The sequence below is a fragment of the Oreochromis niloticus genome, linkage group LG17 (genome assembly GCF_001858045.2).
Source record: "Oreochromis niloticus isolate F11D_XX linkage group LG17, O_niloticus_UMD_NMBU, whole genome shotgun sequence".
Taxonomy (NCBI): domain Eukaryota; kingdom Metazoa; phylum Chordata; class Actinopteri; order Cichliformes; family Cichlidae; genus Oreochromis; species Oreochromis niloticus.
Window position 1 is genome coordinate 8,385,241 of NC_031981.2, and position 15,948 is coordinate 8,401,188.

Here is a 15,948-nt window from a genome sequence, read left to right on the forward strand (position 1 = left end):
TTAATAAAAAGGTGGATGTTAAATGAACTCTACCCTAGACTGATCACTGGAGACCTGATGAGATACCTGGTGGACCTGAATGCAAGATACCAGAAGGCAGAATAAAAGTCCAAAATTGTACAACTTTAAACCAGAGACGAGCAGTAGATGTACGTGAAACCATAAAGGCCAGGAAACAATCCAGCAGCCGTCAAAGACGGGTAGGAAAAATCCACAAGGAATACTAAAAATGGCTGGAATGTTTCACAACAAAAAGCATATGAGTACAAGATAATTTATCAAGGTGTAAGGGAAAAACTAACGTATAGACTGAGGAGACTGAATTGAAATAGGTGACACTAACTAGCACGGGGCAACTGAGGAAGGAAGGAAAACTGATAGGAAAACTAATAAACACAGGAAGTGCAAATACAGCAGGAAGTAGCTTTAATAATTGTTTAGTTTAATATCTAAAGTGGCAAAAGAAAAAATCACTGTATTTCTTGAACTCTGAATTTTAGATATCCCGTAGACAATGAGAAAAACTGTTAAATCCAAACAAGGACATAAAAAGCTCGCAGTCTTCATTAAGATATTCATTATTATACTTTTCCCCTGCGATTAATGACATTAAGCTGAAATAAGAAGAATCCTGACACTGTTCAGTTTTATCGCTTGTTACGTGGAAGTCAACTGGAAAAGAGTTAGGAGGTAAAAACTTCTTTAGAGGAGTTTATGAGTGGTGACGCCATTGTTCTGTGCAGTTTAATTACCTTTCTGCCAGCAGGTCTGGTTCCCATTATGTCTGCTAACAGCCAGCTCTCCTCTGCTCTGCTCTCCTTCCCGCTGCCTTGTCCTCAGCTGGCATCTTTTTCACCACAAAATATACTCATCTCAACATGTATTGCACTCTAGCATTCAAACTTTCAGCGCTGGTTTCACTGGAACAATTAGAAATGTTTGCCGGCAGCGCTACCCGGTTGCATTTCTGTTCAGTTAAAGCCAGTTATCACGAGTTTTCTAATTCTACATGTGGTGTACTAATGTAAAATGTCAGTCACAATGGGATACTTGCATCGTGCTGCGCTATAAAAAACTATTAATCAGAACCAGGATGCTGGCTCATCAGGGTTTTTCCATATGACAAACTTGGCACTGGAAAAGGTGTTGCATGCCTTAATGATATGCTTGAAGCTCCAAGTTTTGACAGCGTACTGGCTCTGACCCAAGAGATGTTAAGATGGAGAGTGTTTGGCTCTAGCAGACAGGCTTGTCACTGTTTTCCCCTGCTGAAGACAGGATGTGGACACAGTGCCGTAGCTTACCACTGAGCTAAGGAGAAGCAGGATTCAGGAGACAGATGCCCTCTTTACCTTTGAGATCAGACTTATAACTACTTTTTTAATAAACCTTGTAGTTATGGCTGGATCAGGTGACCCCGAGTCATCCCTTAGTTTTCCTGCAGTATGTTCAGGCTGCTGGAGGCCCTTCCCATGCATTTCACTACTATTGCATGCCGTTAAATTGTGTTTTCCTTCTCCCACAGTGTCTGTTTTATCCCGTCTCTCTAGGATCTCTTCCCATTATTCTCTTCTCAGTATAGCCGCTAAACATTCAGTGTGTTGGTATAACAGCAGACAGCATAGTGTGATTACAGTTTGTGAAATAAAATTCTATCTGCGGTGGGGTTTTTTTTAGTGTTTCAACCCTGAAAAAGTGACAAAGACTACTCAAGGTAAGAAGAGGCGGTTGGTTAAGGGGAGGAAAATGGTTCAGAGAGCATTCCAGAACTACTCGAGTATTGTTAAGCACCAAAGTCAAGGCAACAGGAAAGATTGCATTTGGGGTTACAATACTAAAGTTTCAAGTAGATTTTAGGGTGGTTTTGTCTATCATTGTCCATCATTGGATAGTTGTGAATAAAAAAAGTTGTGCAATCATAAACTTGGTAAGAAACACTTTCATTTCAGAGTTGTGTGTGTGTGTTAAATACACTATATGGACACAAATATTAAGCCACACTTCTTAATCTTTGAATTCAGGTGTTTTCAGTCTGATTGTTTCAGATGTATTGAAAAAAAAAATTAAGCATCTAGCCATGAGGTCTGCCTTTACAAACATTTGTATAAGAACTGCTCACTGAATTCATTGTATGCTAGCATTGCAACAAGTTAGTGTGTGAAGTTTTTTTCCTTCCTCGATATTCCATAATTAACCATGAGTTAATTGTGGAAGCCACAGCAACTCATCCATGATGTGGGTGACCACATAAGGTTAGAGTGGGCTTTGTATAGTGTGCTAAAATTGGACAATGAAAGATAACACTGAGAGAAAAATCAGAAAATCTCTTTTTGAACTTCAAGGAAACATTTAAACTGTGGTCACTTATGCACACGACAGTAGCTGCATGCAAAATTCCTTTCTAATCTTTGTGCTTGCAGTCAGATTACAGCTCGCGGCTGCACACTCACCCACTCAAATGCAAATTAGTGTTTCCACTGGCGCTAAAGTATTGTGTGCTATATTGCAAATAAAATTTAAATGACATCAATTAAGCATCTTGTTCCCACGGATGTTTACCCACGACATCTAGAGCTGCTCCATTCAGAAGTGTCTCCCATCCCGCCCATAACCTCCCATCTCATTACCTACACGGCTTTAGGGTGAAGAGGATGTGGTCTGCTTAGGTAGGATTTGCTAATGTTTTCCCCCCAACACAATGTGCAGACTCCAGCTGTGGGTACAGACCCACAAGTTCATGTACTTCTAGGTGCACCTACACACGATTATCCAGTGCTGCTCAGGCACTGCATACCAGGCGCTGACCTCAGAATTACCTGTGGAAGATGTAAAAAAAAAAGGAAGGGAAAAAAGAGTGAGATAATTAAACGCAGATTAAAAGCCAGAGATAGAAAGAAAAATGAAGAAGAAAGTAGCCTCTCTGTGACACAATGTGTTGATCTATAGCTCAGGTAATCTTGTACAATATTATTCATCTGTGACTGTGTGTTTATCTGAGTGAGTGGGCAGCTATTAGTTGCCATACCTTTGCATTTCAGCGTGATTATAGTGAGGACAGTGGGCAGTATGTGGGCAGAAACAAGGATATAACTCACATCAACAGTGAAGCCTGCTCCTACAGTTGGATTCACACTGTGAGCTGGGGTATCACAGGGCATTTCCTACTGCTCTCTCAGCTGCATCGAGAGTGGGAGACCGACTCTCAGTTCAACGCATTAAGGAGGTAAAAAGAATTAAAGCGGAGGAGATGACAGAAGAAAGAAGAAGGACTGAAGTAAGAGCGTAGGATGTGACGAATGGCACAGAGAAATAAGGAGTCTGGTGTGGGAAAGAAGGGAGAGAAAGACACAGATATGATTAGTGCTCAGCCTGGGCTCTTTTTGTAACTCGTCCAAAGCTTCTCCTTATCTGGGCTGTTGCTGCATTCCAGACAAATGCAGCCCTATGTCTCCTATCTCCGTGTTTGAGATGCTACTAATGTAGCCATTATGTCTGTGATTTGTTGATAGGGAATGTCCAGCAACTCTCTTTTCAGTTAATTACAGGCTCGCTAACCTCAGCCAGGTCAGTGTGACTCAGCTGCCTTGTCAAACAATGTATCTGAGGAAAGTTAGTTTGCACTGAATGACAAAAAAAACAAAAAAAAACCAACACTTTCTTCCGCTCTTATTTATTGTCACATACTTCAGGAAATGGAGCTGGTCTCAATAGTGCAAAATAAAGGAAATTCACAAATAAATGTTTAGTTTGTCAGAGCTATCAATGTACCACTGAACTGCTATAAACGCCCCAAATGTGAACTATTAGCAGCAGTCTGTTTGAGTCAGGATATTGCTTGAGAAAGGTCATACCTACAAAGAGCTATAGAGCTAAGTGGGATACATTGCCTGTGTGCAAGACTGCAAATGCATTCAAGAGCTCATCGTTCCTTCCCAGGAGGTGAAATGAAGCCGTGGGCAGAAGGACGAGTTTGACCCTACACTGAATAATCGTGAGAGTGAGAAATGTCTGGTTTGTTACTTGGGATGGAGAAGATGGAGGGAGGGAGACTAAGGGAGAGCCAGAAAGGGGAGGCAAACAAAGTATCTATCATATAAAAGGTTAATGTTAAATGGAGAAACAGAGAGAGAGAGAGAGAAAAGAGAGACAGAGGGAAAGATAATGAAATAATGCTGATGGGCTCCAAGTCTGCAGGTAGAACTGATGCTATCTCTCCGGCAAGTTTTTTCCTCTCCACACTAAATCACTCACACTGACTTAGAAATGCCCAAGGAGATTGGCCTTTCGACAAATGCTAAATCTTTAATCTCAGACTGCGTGCATGGTACAAATATGTACAGTCTGAGAAATTAGACATGTTGAAAAATTCAAGCTACATTTCATTAGTGCTGTGTAAAATGATCCCTGGGCTACTATAACTGTAAAAATCAGCTGCAGTTTTATAGCTGGATCCATTTTAGTAGTTATAAACCAAAATACAAATTATGCAGTTGCTTGTCTCGCTCACATTTCTTCGTAATTCACATTGTACTGTAAAGTGTGACATATGGAAACCAAGTGATATGTTTTGGTTGTATGGCTGAATATTGTAAGAGAAGCAGCAGTTCTTGTGAATTTTGGAGGGACGATGAGCACCTTGCTGTGGCATGAGCTCATTGGTCCTTCCAATGACTTGGTTACTCCCAATGAAAATCTCAGCATCTTCAGCTCTGCTACCTCCATCTCATATATTCTTGTTAGTGCAACTCTCACTGGCATATTGTAAACCTTCCTTTTCACTCTTAATACAATCCTTCTGTCAAAAATCTCTGCTGACACTCATCCACCCACTCCACCCTCCCTGCACTGTCTTCTTCGCTACCTTTCACTACCTCTACACCTTACATGTTCACCTTTCCACCTGTTTCCTTCTTATTCACACACGTTCTGTCTTCCACTTCTACTGACTTTCACCCTTCTTCTCTCCAGTGCATACTGCTGGCTATCTTCCACCTGCTCCCTACTCTTACTACAGATCACCATGTCATCTGCAAAGTCATCCTAGTCATCATACACCTCATCGGTCCTGACCATCACCACTGCAAACCACCAACTCTTCTTATCTTCATTCCTCAGTCCAGAGGATACACCAAACACCTTATTGGCAGTTTCCCCTCACCACTTCAGCTGTACTTTCCCACTCATCTGGTAACACTTCACTACCACCCAAAGCCTGTCTCAACTCCTCCCTACAACATTCTTCCTTCCTCAGCATCTGCCATTTAATCCTTGCCTCTGCCTTCACTTGCTCCCCCTTCTCGATTTTCAAAATTAGCCTAAAGACTACTATTCAATGCTGCCAAGTTATATTCTCCCCTGCCACCACCTTGCAGTCTCCTTTCTCATTCAGCATAGTCAACCTGTCTGCAGCTTCCTCCGTTCTTATGTCACCCCATGTTCTTCACTCTTAAAATATGTGTTCATAACAGCCATTCCCACCCTTTTTGTAAAATCTTGTAGTAGTCCTTAACACAACTACCCAACACCTGCTCGTCACCTCTGTTCCCTTTATCTATATTGAAGCTTTCTCCAATCACCACTCCAGATACTCTCTACCACTTCAACCACTACCATTTCTAACTGACAGAATTCCTCTCTCTCTTCTAGCTGACGTCCAACGTTCAGCATCAGTTGTTCAGTGTCCAGCTTTAAACTCAGGATCCTGTCTCAGACTCTCTTTACCTCCACAACACCACCCACATGCTTTTTCTTCAAGATTGCCTCTAGTTCAGCGGTCCCCAACCCCCGGGCCACCGACGGTACTGGTTTGTGAGTCATTTGGTAACGGGCTGCGAGAGCTGAGGCTCGAGTGTGAAATTTATGGTTTTCAGGGTTTTTATAGTTATTTTTTTTTTTTTTAAGTGTTTTTATCGTTAACTCAGTTTCCCGTGTGTTATGAATAAATCTTCTTTTTTTGGTACCGGTTTTATTTTGTTGTATTTATCCGTGACACCTTAAAGGACGGTCCGTGAAAATATTGTTGGACATAAATCAGTCCGTGGCGCAGAAAAGGTTGGGGACCGCTGCTCTAGTTCATTTCTCTATCTATCTACACCATGGTAAAACTGTTTGAATCTACCTTCAGTGCTCCCGAGCTTGCTTCCATTCCACGTGGTCTCCTGTATAAAGAGTACGCCAGTTTACCTTCCATCTTTCCATCATATCACATATCCATCTCTCTCTCCCTTTACCAGTCAAAGTCCCTGGATTTAAGGTCTCTCCTCTCACCTCCACACTCCTGTCTTTCCCTTTCTTTCTCACGAGGTGGCAACAGAGGCAGTCGCCGTTAACCTGACCACAATCAATCCAATATGTAAATCTGAGTCTTTATGATCTGCAAAGATTTTATGACAAATGCCCTTCCTGATATAATGTTCACTATTTATCCAAGCTTGGGACTGGTAGTATGAGTACACTGGGTTGTGGCTCTGCAATTGTTGGTTAGGAAGATTCTAACATAAACAAGATAACCCTCGAGTTGTTATAATATTAAATAATCAGCAAAAAAAGCAAAGCACAGATTTCTTGTACGATCTTTTAGTGAAAATAACAAAGAACCACATTGCAAGCTATTTTATTTTACCAAAAGGAACCAACGCCGCAAACATACACAGGTCAAGAAATGAATTTTGGGAAATTAGCTGAGGTGAAGGGTAGCAGAGATTTAACTGCACTATTTGCTACTCAAAATGGCACCTCTAATAGTGCACAACTTTATGCCTAATACAATTTAAATGTGTGGGCTAAATACAAATTTAGCCCCAGTACTCCTGCCACAGAAGGTGACATTAGCTCATTTGTACTCTGTCTGAAATAATACCAGACATAGCTTTAAAGGCGTTATGTGCTATAAATGACTCTCAACCAAAACACATGTTGACTTTAACAGAAAGGTTCTTGAAGTCTGAGTTCGAGCACACTGCATTTAAGATGCTGATTAAATAAAGTTTAATCTCCCAGATGTAGAAATAAAAAATTAACCTGACATTTGCTTTCAACAAACAAAATCAGACTAAATGAGAAGCATCCAAGTTTGAAAATCAGATTATTTTCTGAAAGGAAAACGTCACAGAAAGTTTAGTTTGCGCATTTCCATTTCTTCTGATGAATTTGTTTGTCATCCACACGCTGGCTGAGTTGAAGTGGGAAGTGAATGGACTTTCTCTGACTTGATAATGGTGTTGCTTGCAGTGTGAACACCGAGTTCAGCCTTGTGTCCACCAGCCGCCTCTTTTTTTAGTCTGCAGTGTTAAACAGATGCTCGTGGGATGTGTAAACTCTGTTGTTGCAAAGTGACTACTGGAAATCTGCTTGTTATGTATTATACATGACCTACTTTTACACATTCTTACTGATAAATGAATGTCCAAAGTGTTTACAGAAGAGAAGAAAAATATGATTCTGTAAGTTTTGTCCTAAAACGTGATTCTGGCACATCAGCTGGGTGACCAAAGTGTATGTTTTTTCAAGAGCCATGACTCGCAGGAAAGAGTTGTGAAAATGCTTTTTCTCTTAGCCCAGACCTCTCGCTGGTTTTCTGAGTAAGTGTGGAAAAGCTCATTGCACAACACTTTGGTGAGCAGTAATTCTCCCTTTTAGTCAGCAGTGCACATTAAATTTCAGAAGCTTTTGAGCGAAACTTATTAAAAGGGGGAGAATGATATAGAGGAATGTGGATAAAATGATCTTTTAGAGCAAAAGAGTAAGAAAAAAAACAGATGAGGTAGAAAGGAAAGATTTGAGTGGAAAAAAACAAGAAATAAGAGCTTTTTATGGCTTTGATTTAAGAGGTGGTTATCCATCCAATGGAAGAAGGATGTAGTTTTTATATGACAGCGCAGTAAAAGTGAGCTGGATACCTAGGAGCACTTTAAATCAATAAAGAGATACTTGGTAGAGTGTACAAAAGATGAGCTTAATTCCACTGAGGACACAAATCTGCTGGATTATGAAGACAGGTTTGACTGTAATCAGATCAGCGTTGTCAAGCTCTTGCATGTTGTTATACATGTTTTGTATTATGCAGCGTAATTAAACAAACTGAATTACGAATTACTTGGCTTTGCCTTCTAACAACAGCTCATCAAATCTATCAACAAAGGCTGTTGTGTACAAAAAAACCAAACCCTTTTGTCTGGAGCTAATGAGCCAGCAAACTGAACACCGTGAACTATAAACACTGCAAGCACATATAAAGTGATAGTGGTACAACAAAAAACGCACCATCTGATCTGGCAGCAGGCACATAGCGGGGCTGGGTAAGACATAGACTAAAATGCCAGCAGCATCTTAGGTGTGTTATTTTATAGCTACATCATTCATCTTCCTACTCACACAACTATGCACAACTATGCGCCATTTGTCATCTGTTATGTTGGAGGATGTCATAAATCTGACCACTGAGAAGTGTGTGGGTTTGTGTGTGTGTGCATCTCTGCTGTGAATGATAAAACAGACATTATCTCCAAAGTTCTGAGATCCTGTTTTCTCCTGTTTGATTGGCTCGATCAGTTGTTTTTTTATAGCTGAACCTTAAACAGGATTGTGCTTGGTACATTCAAACACAGTTTTATTTTAATGAAGCAGAAGCCCATAATTGTTTTAAGAAGCACATGAGATTTCTGGCTATGTTGAGACAGTTAATTATGAAGATCAAGAGGGCTTTTAAGGAATAAAGATGGGTTTGGTTTGGTTGGAATAGACTAGTTTCGTTGAAAATAGGCAGCAACCACTGTTTGAATAAAAATGGATGTAACAACCATGATGTCACCCACTGGTTTGAGCACTATTTTTCTGAAATCTCATGTATGGCATTATGGGCGGCACCATTTTGGTTTCTCTTAAGGCAGACATGTTAAACTAAAATGTACTTACAAGGCAAAAGGACAACAAATCTTTAGTTTTGTAATGCAATCAGTTTCACCTTTTAAAGGCCAAGTAATCACCTTAACCATCATCTAACTCTAACCCTTAAATTATATTAGAAAATATGTAATTTGTTAGCTGTTTAATGATCAGCTGTAGTAATTTGTTTCTCCAAAACCGCAGTACATATGTAGAACACAGAGGGTTTAAAAAAGTTTTTAAACCCTCTTACCACCTTATCACTGTGGCTTTTGACGCTACAACTTTTACTTTGAAAGCAAATGTTTCCAGTTTGTGTCATACTTTCCCAAGTTTCACTACTGCTCAGTGAGTGGTTTGCATGTAGTTGCAGACAAGTCGGGACCTTCCAGGCCAACCACCGGCAGCTGCAGCAATCTGGAACAGATTTTACATGGAAGCAGTCAGGAACCTCCAAACACTTGGCAACCCGTAAGGGAATGTACATTTTCCCTAGAAACAAGAGCCCCAGAAGGTCTCTAGGCCTGTATGCCTATCAAGTTGGACAGCCCCCTTATAGACTGGGCTCTAAAGGGATTGGCCCGATTTTTTTAGCCAGCCCCAAATGGCCAATTGTGGAACTGCAGTTTTTAAACACTTTTTTTTAATTTTTTTTTTTTAAATGGTTTAATTTTAAGGAACACTGCACCTTTGAAAGAAAGCTCTCTCTTTCTATCAATTCAGAGCTGTGAGTGAGTTAAAGGCTATGAGGGAGAGGTGAGAACTATTCATCACAGCCCTAACAGAGAGAGGGAGAGAGAGATAACTAACCACACTCAACACCTGTCAATCTAACATGCATGTCCTTGGAGTGTGGGACAAACATAGAGTGTCTCTGAGTACTCAGAGAGCGCCCGTGTGAGCACGGGCAGAATATGCAAACTCCACGTAGAAAGGCCCCAGCAAGCCAGAACATTCAAATCCAGAATCTTCTTATAACGGTGCTAACCACTGTGCCAGCACCTTAAATCACTGCCCCCCCTTCCCTTTTTTTTTTTTAAAAAAAGGTCCATTTTACTTCCTCACCACTTGCCGTTCTAAATGCTCCTTTGTTTCCTAACCTAGAAACAACTTACTTTAAACCAAGCTTCTTTAAAAAAAAAAAAAGAAAAGAAAAGAAACGAAACATGGTAGTATGGACACACTGGCTGTTTTGGGGTTCAAGCTTGTGACTTTCAAATTAAAAGTTTACTTCCTTCTATAACCTCCTTTGCACTCTCTCTCCTTCTCTGTGTGTGAGTCTGCGTGATTACGACTGGTATGGCAGGAATGTCACACATCACACGCACAGACCCAGCAGCTGTCATGGCGACACCACTCTGGAAGTTGTGCCTAGTTGACAAGTGGATTATCAGACCTTAAGGTAGAACAACATAAGGTACGGATATACCTTCTTCTTTTTTTTTTAAATGCAGAATAAATTCATTAAAATCAAAGCAAAACCCAGCCAGCCACTCCTCTAGATAGTACCTGGTTACTATTTCACTTTTTCTGTGCTTGTTGGATGAGTGTTACAACCCATACCTAAAACTTTAGAGACTTCTACATCTAATGAAAAATGAAGACCGACAGAGTCTTTATTGAAGGCAAATAGTATGCTCTCTGTTCACCCCTAACCCTTTAAACACTGAATATAGGCCTAACTTTGAAATCTCAGCCATTATATTTGACTGCACCAGAAGGAGCTGCAGTTTTGGCTCCATTTTCAGATGCTTTTCGTCTGAGTGAAAATGTGGTAGATATAGTGTAGCAGATCACCATCTTCTCATGTAGACATGTTGATCTTGGAATCAGCTGGGGGAAATGTCATAAAATTTACTTAGCAGCCCAGCTCCCATCTGATGAAGTGCATACAGCCTCATGCATTGAGTTAATATGAATTCATGATGCACGATCCCATGACATTATGATTAGTATTTTAATAACATGGGACAAAGGGCCAATGGCTGCTCAGTAGAACTACAGGAGGAAAGCAACGTGATAAAAAAAATACAGATGTGCAGTAAATACAGAGAGGTAAATTCTAAGAAGCAGAGAGGAAGAGATGTCAGAGGAAAAGAGTAAAAACAAAGAACAAAGGAGCCGGAAAAAGAATTAAGTGACATGATTTCAGAGGGACGTTCTCAGACTACAGTTAGATGACAAACTGCGACTGAAGCCACAATGTGACATTTAGATGAGACCATGAAAATGTTTTTCTCATTCAATGCAGCCTTTATCCAAATTGCCCATCTCTTTTTCCACTGCTGACAAATGACTTAATGTTTTTCACATTAGATTCCTTCTTTTAAGCTTTGGGAGCATCATCTGTGCTACAATATTTCCATTACTGCTATATTGATTCAGAGTTAAGCGACTGTACAAAGGCTGCATCTTACTTAAGAGATACCAATTACAGCTTCAAAAGATTAACACAGAGGTTTAAAGGTGGCCATCACATTTAGCTGTTTGATGATCAGCTGTAGAAATACTTTGTTCAGATAGAAATATCCTAACACCATTATCACCAGAGGATGAATTCCTACAGCACGTGAATGGGACTGAGTGAGAAATTTCAGCAACTAATCAACAGATTGACGTGGGAAAATGGTAAACTACTGGCGTTCACAATAATAAATAAGAGTAATAATAAAGCTTCCAGGTGTATACGTTTCCTACCTGGATGAAAGCAGTAACAGTACAGGATACACAGTATGACGTGACAAAGAACAGAAACAAACTGAGGGTATAAATACACACAGAGACACTTGGGGAAGGTGAACATACAGGTGTGAACAGTCAGGGCATCGAGACTGGGGAAAGTATAACTGAACACTAAACATGTGAGACAAAAGCTTTGAAAATAATTTAAACTAACAGGAACACCTAACACTGAGACAAAGGGAACATGAGGAAAGCGGAGAACTATATCTATAAAACCTAAAAGACTAAACTGAGTACAAAAGCAAACAACACTTTTAACTGGGAATAAATACAAAGGAAATACACAAAAGGTGAAAAACTAAACAGTAAGCAAACTAAGAATTAAACTGAAAACAACTAATTATAAGCATATCTTAAGTGACCAAAAAATGCACCATGCCAGGAAGTTAGCTCGGGCATTAGTCTCGAATCGCCATTTGAAGCTAGCTCCAAAAGTTCAGTTCTCGTGTGAGTCATTCCTGCTAAAGACGCTGTTCAAAATAGGAAGAAATATTAGGGAAAAAAAGAGATTCTCACTATGATCTGACAGATGGAAACATGCAAGTAGCCAAGGGCAAGTCTGCTTTATTGTTCAGTGCCTGCCCCTGCTTTTCAGGCAAAAAGGCGAACAGTTTTGATAACTTTTTGCATTTGCATCCCTAAAAAAAACCAAAAATAACAAGAAAAAAAAAAACTATTAAACATTACTTGAAATGTAACAGAAAAATGAAATAGGAAAAAAAAAAATCAAAAAGTCCATCAGAAATTGCCAAAAGCGCTTTACCACTTTGGAAAAAAGTAACCCTAACACAGCAAACAAGAGAGATATTAAATCCAGGGATTTGGGAATATGTCCATGGCTTCAGTTTATCGCAGCGTAAAACTAAACTTGGCCGACCTTTCACCAAGAGTCAATGTGTAATGGAAGGCAATATAACATAAAACACCAAGCAGTTCCTCAGGGATTTTACAGAAGTATTGTGTTAATTGTTTTAGCCATTTTTATTCATAATACCTCATTTCCATAAGTTCAAAAGTAATTGGACAAACTAACATAATTTTAAAAATAAAGTTTGATTTTAATTTTTCAGCTGAAAAATGTCTACCATGTCTACTTTAAAAAGAAATCTCTCTGATAGTTTTACTTTTTCAGCCTGACAATGTCATGGTCCCAGGCTGGTCAGAGTTTATGTTGTTGATTTTGCTTACCTGCTGTTTCCTGGAGACAATTGGCAGGTCCCCTGTGGTTAGGTGGAGTCCACTGCTTTCTGTGCGTCAGCTGACACACCTGTTATTAATCTGCACATCAACCAGCTGGTATTTAAGGATGAGCTCAGTCTTCCAGTTGTACTTTTTTTTGATGTTGTTTTTTTGTTGTTGTTAGTGATTTCCTGCATTTTTGCTAAAAGAAGCCACCCAGGATGTCTTCTATTAAGTACATCAGGACTTCGTAGGATATATATGGTCTGTAATTATAATATTACACAGACACACCAAGAAAAGGTTAGTCATTTCTTAATTTTTCACCATCATTTTTTATATGCTGACAGCTGAGGTGGGAAAAAAAAAGTACATTTTCATAACCTAAAGAATTATAACCATCAATGTATGAACTATCATTAAAATATTAAGTTAATTTGTCTGCCTTTGCAACAACATTCAGCACCTCATTGTCATGGCAGATTTATGACGGTGAAGAGAAATTGTTTTCTGGTTAACCTGTAAGTGGGAGTGAAAAAGCTGTACTGTCATTTATCTGCAGTCATATTCTCTCAGACAAATATACACATTTGGGCCTCCTTTAGAGAGATCGACCCCCCTCCCCAGTCTGTCTGTCAGAGAGGAATGAGTTTAGATTAATGAAAGAGGAAGAGAAAGTCACATTAAGAGCATATGTCATTATATCCCTACAGGAGCCACAGAAGACAAAAAGAGAAGAAACAGTAGAAGGCCTAAATAAGCTGAGACTGAAATAGCCTCTCGGCGTTGCTTAAACATCTATCAAGACGGCAACATATGATTCACAGTATTGCCAAGAATTTCTCCCACTTAAAACAAAGCCCCTAACAGCTGCCCAGGAAAGACACTGACAGCAAGGCGAGCCAAAACTAGCCTCACTACATCTCGTGTGTGTGTGTGTGTGTGTGTGTGTGAGAGAGAGAGAGAACTAAACGCAAGGTCACAGACAGAAATGGGTCAGAGCAAAAAAAGAAACAAAAAACGAGTGGCAGCAGAAAACAACTGTACTGACAAGATGAATGACGGAGAGGTCAGACAAACGGCGCATCCTTCACTGGTTTACACCTAAAATGACAGCATTGCAAAAGGTGACAAACATCACAACAAACCTATGTGGTGAGATCAGGAAGTTCCACAAACCCAGAAAATTTAAATTGTGATTTGAATTCAGATGATTTCTCCTTAAGTGTAGCCTTCTTGGTCAGTGCGGCGACACTTTAACCAGTGCTGCAACTCTTTGATTGCGCCACGTAAGTCCTATTGTGTGTTTGCGGCATTCCTCCAGTGTGTCAAAATGGCAATCCTGGTTAAGCTGGGCATACACTGTGCGATTTTTGCAGTCGAGTTATTCAGCTCCAGCTCAAACTGTACAATTGGATCGCAGGGGTGAGAAGTTCGTAGGTCACGATGCAGGGTCTCACACTATACGGCCTGATGCTCTGATGCGACCTGAGTGCTCACACTGTGCGTGTGTTAAATTGCTAATGAAAAACATGACCAGGCGGCTGCAATTGAGCAGCAGTGTCCATCCAACTCTTTTCACGGTTGTTGCGCTCGTGATAATTTTGTGAGGCCACATGAAAAAGGCTTGGATGAGCTCGCCAAAGTTCTACAAGTTGTGCCTCCATCGCTTGTGTCCAGATCACATGCTGCACTGCCGTGCTACTCCGTCTTTCTACTTCCATTTCTGTTTGCGCGTGCGGAGCGTGAGAAGCTGCGTTGACACCCTCACGAGGGCCGACAGGATTTCAAACAGGTTTTATTTTCTTGCGACCATACGATTGATGATCAGGAGCTGGTTGTGAGGTGTGAATCGCTTCTCGTTACCCCATGTATACTACACGATGCACGAGTCACGATTAAGGCAAAACTCGGGCTGATCCCCAAAATGGTCGCACGACTGAAAAATCGGCTCAAAATGGGCCAAAAATCGCACAGTGTATGCCCAGCTTTAGGGGAAGAAGACAAAGTCACTGGCAGCTAAATCTGGTGGAACATATTAAGCAAAGATTATGTGGCGAGGCTAAAAATCTTTTTTAAATTTAATTACATTTTTTTTTTAAATGTGTTGCCAGGGTAATTTACACCAAACAATCTCCCTCAGACACTTCAGGACGTCACAGCAGAACTGTGTTTCTTGCGACCATACGACCATACGATATGGTGCACAACCCTGTAATTGTCCAGAAAAATTACAAGCATGCGCCCAGTCATGCTCCTCACCTGAATACCAACTACAGCACTGAATACTGCTGTTTAGTTTCTGGGTCATCAACATTTCCTGCTCCCGCTTCATCCTTCACACCAAAAATGGGTCATTTTGATGCTTTTCCCCCAAATTGAGTCCACAGAAAGGAACAATAGAAGGTCCTTCCTCTCTCAAATCACAATCTTTTTAGGCAGCCCTGCCTGAATAAATATTTCATGTTTCCTTATAATAACCAAGAGGAGCGGCTGAAAATATTACAGCAGAAATTATGAAGCTAAAGAAACAGTCTCAATCTGTTCTGCAACTCGAATCTCCACTAAAAATAGATACTAAAAATAAAACTTGAACCAAGAGTGAAAGTGACAGAGAACAAAAGAAGAAAAGAGGAAAAAGAGAAGATAGAGTTAAGCCAGGCAAAGCCACAGTCAACACAACCATGCTGAAATGATCAGATAGACTTCTCAGCAGACAGCTTATCAATCAGCGATAGGAGCCATAGCACGTGCACGCGCGTGTGTGTGTAGTGTAGTGTGTATCAAAAAGGGAGAGGGAGAGCATGAGACGTGATCTGCCAAGAGATGTTTGTCTTAAGGCTGACTACAAAGACATGCTAACAAATGCTGCGGTCCAAGTTGAGTGTACACAGACTGTGGCTCAACACGGACACAGAAAAACACACACAGACGCACCAGACGCACATTCACACACGCACATGCACACACATACACACACACACACACACACACACAAGTACAATCCCACTGAGAAATTGCCCTGTGTTGGTCTTCAAATTTGATAGCGATCTTACAGATTTGGGGCACTTAGCCTTGGCAGCTGAACAGACAGCATGATTGCATCTCTGTGCTTGTGTGTGTTTCCACGTGTGTGTGTGTGTG

The 15,948-nt window shown here is 40.5% G+C and overlaps 1 protein-coding gene and 1 long non-coding RNA gene across 4 annotated transcripts in view; one reads left to right on the forward strand and one right to left on the reverse strand.

The window, feature by feature from the left end:
• prickle1b (prickle homolog 1b) overlaps positions 1-12,888 on the reverse strand; it is a 76,203-nt gene extending 63,315 nt beyond the window's left edge. The window contains exons 1-2 of one of the 3 annotated variants that reach the window (XM_005455628.3): positions 12,814-12,888; positions 9,208-9,300 (exon numbers count right to left, since the gene is read on the reverse strand). The gene's annotated coding sequence lies outside the window, so the exon portion shown is untranslated. The remainder of the gene's footprint in view (positions 1-9,207; positions 9,301-12,813) is intronic. The other 2 variants (XM_025899361.1, XM_005455629.4) reach the window with 2 other exon arrangements.
• An 81-nt stretch (positions 12,889-12,969) lies between these two features.
• Positions 12,970-15,306, forward strand: LOC112842572 (uncharacterized). The gene is made up of 2 exons (XR_003214396.1): positions 12,970-13,107; positions 13,518-15,306. It is a non-coding gene; the product is annotated as an uncharacterized LOC112842572 (long non-coding RNA).
• The last annotated feature ends 642 nt before the right edge of the window (positions 15,307-15,948 follow it).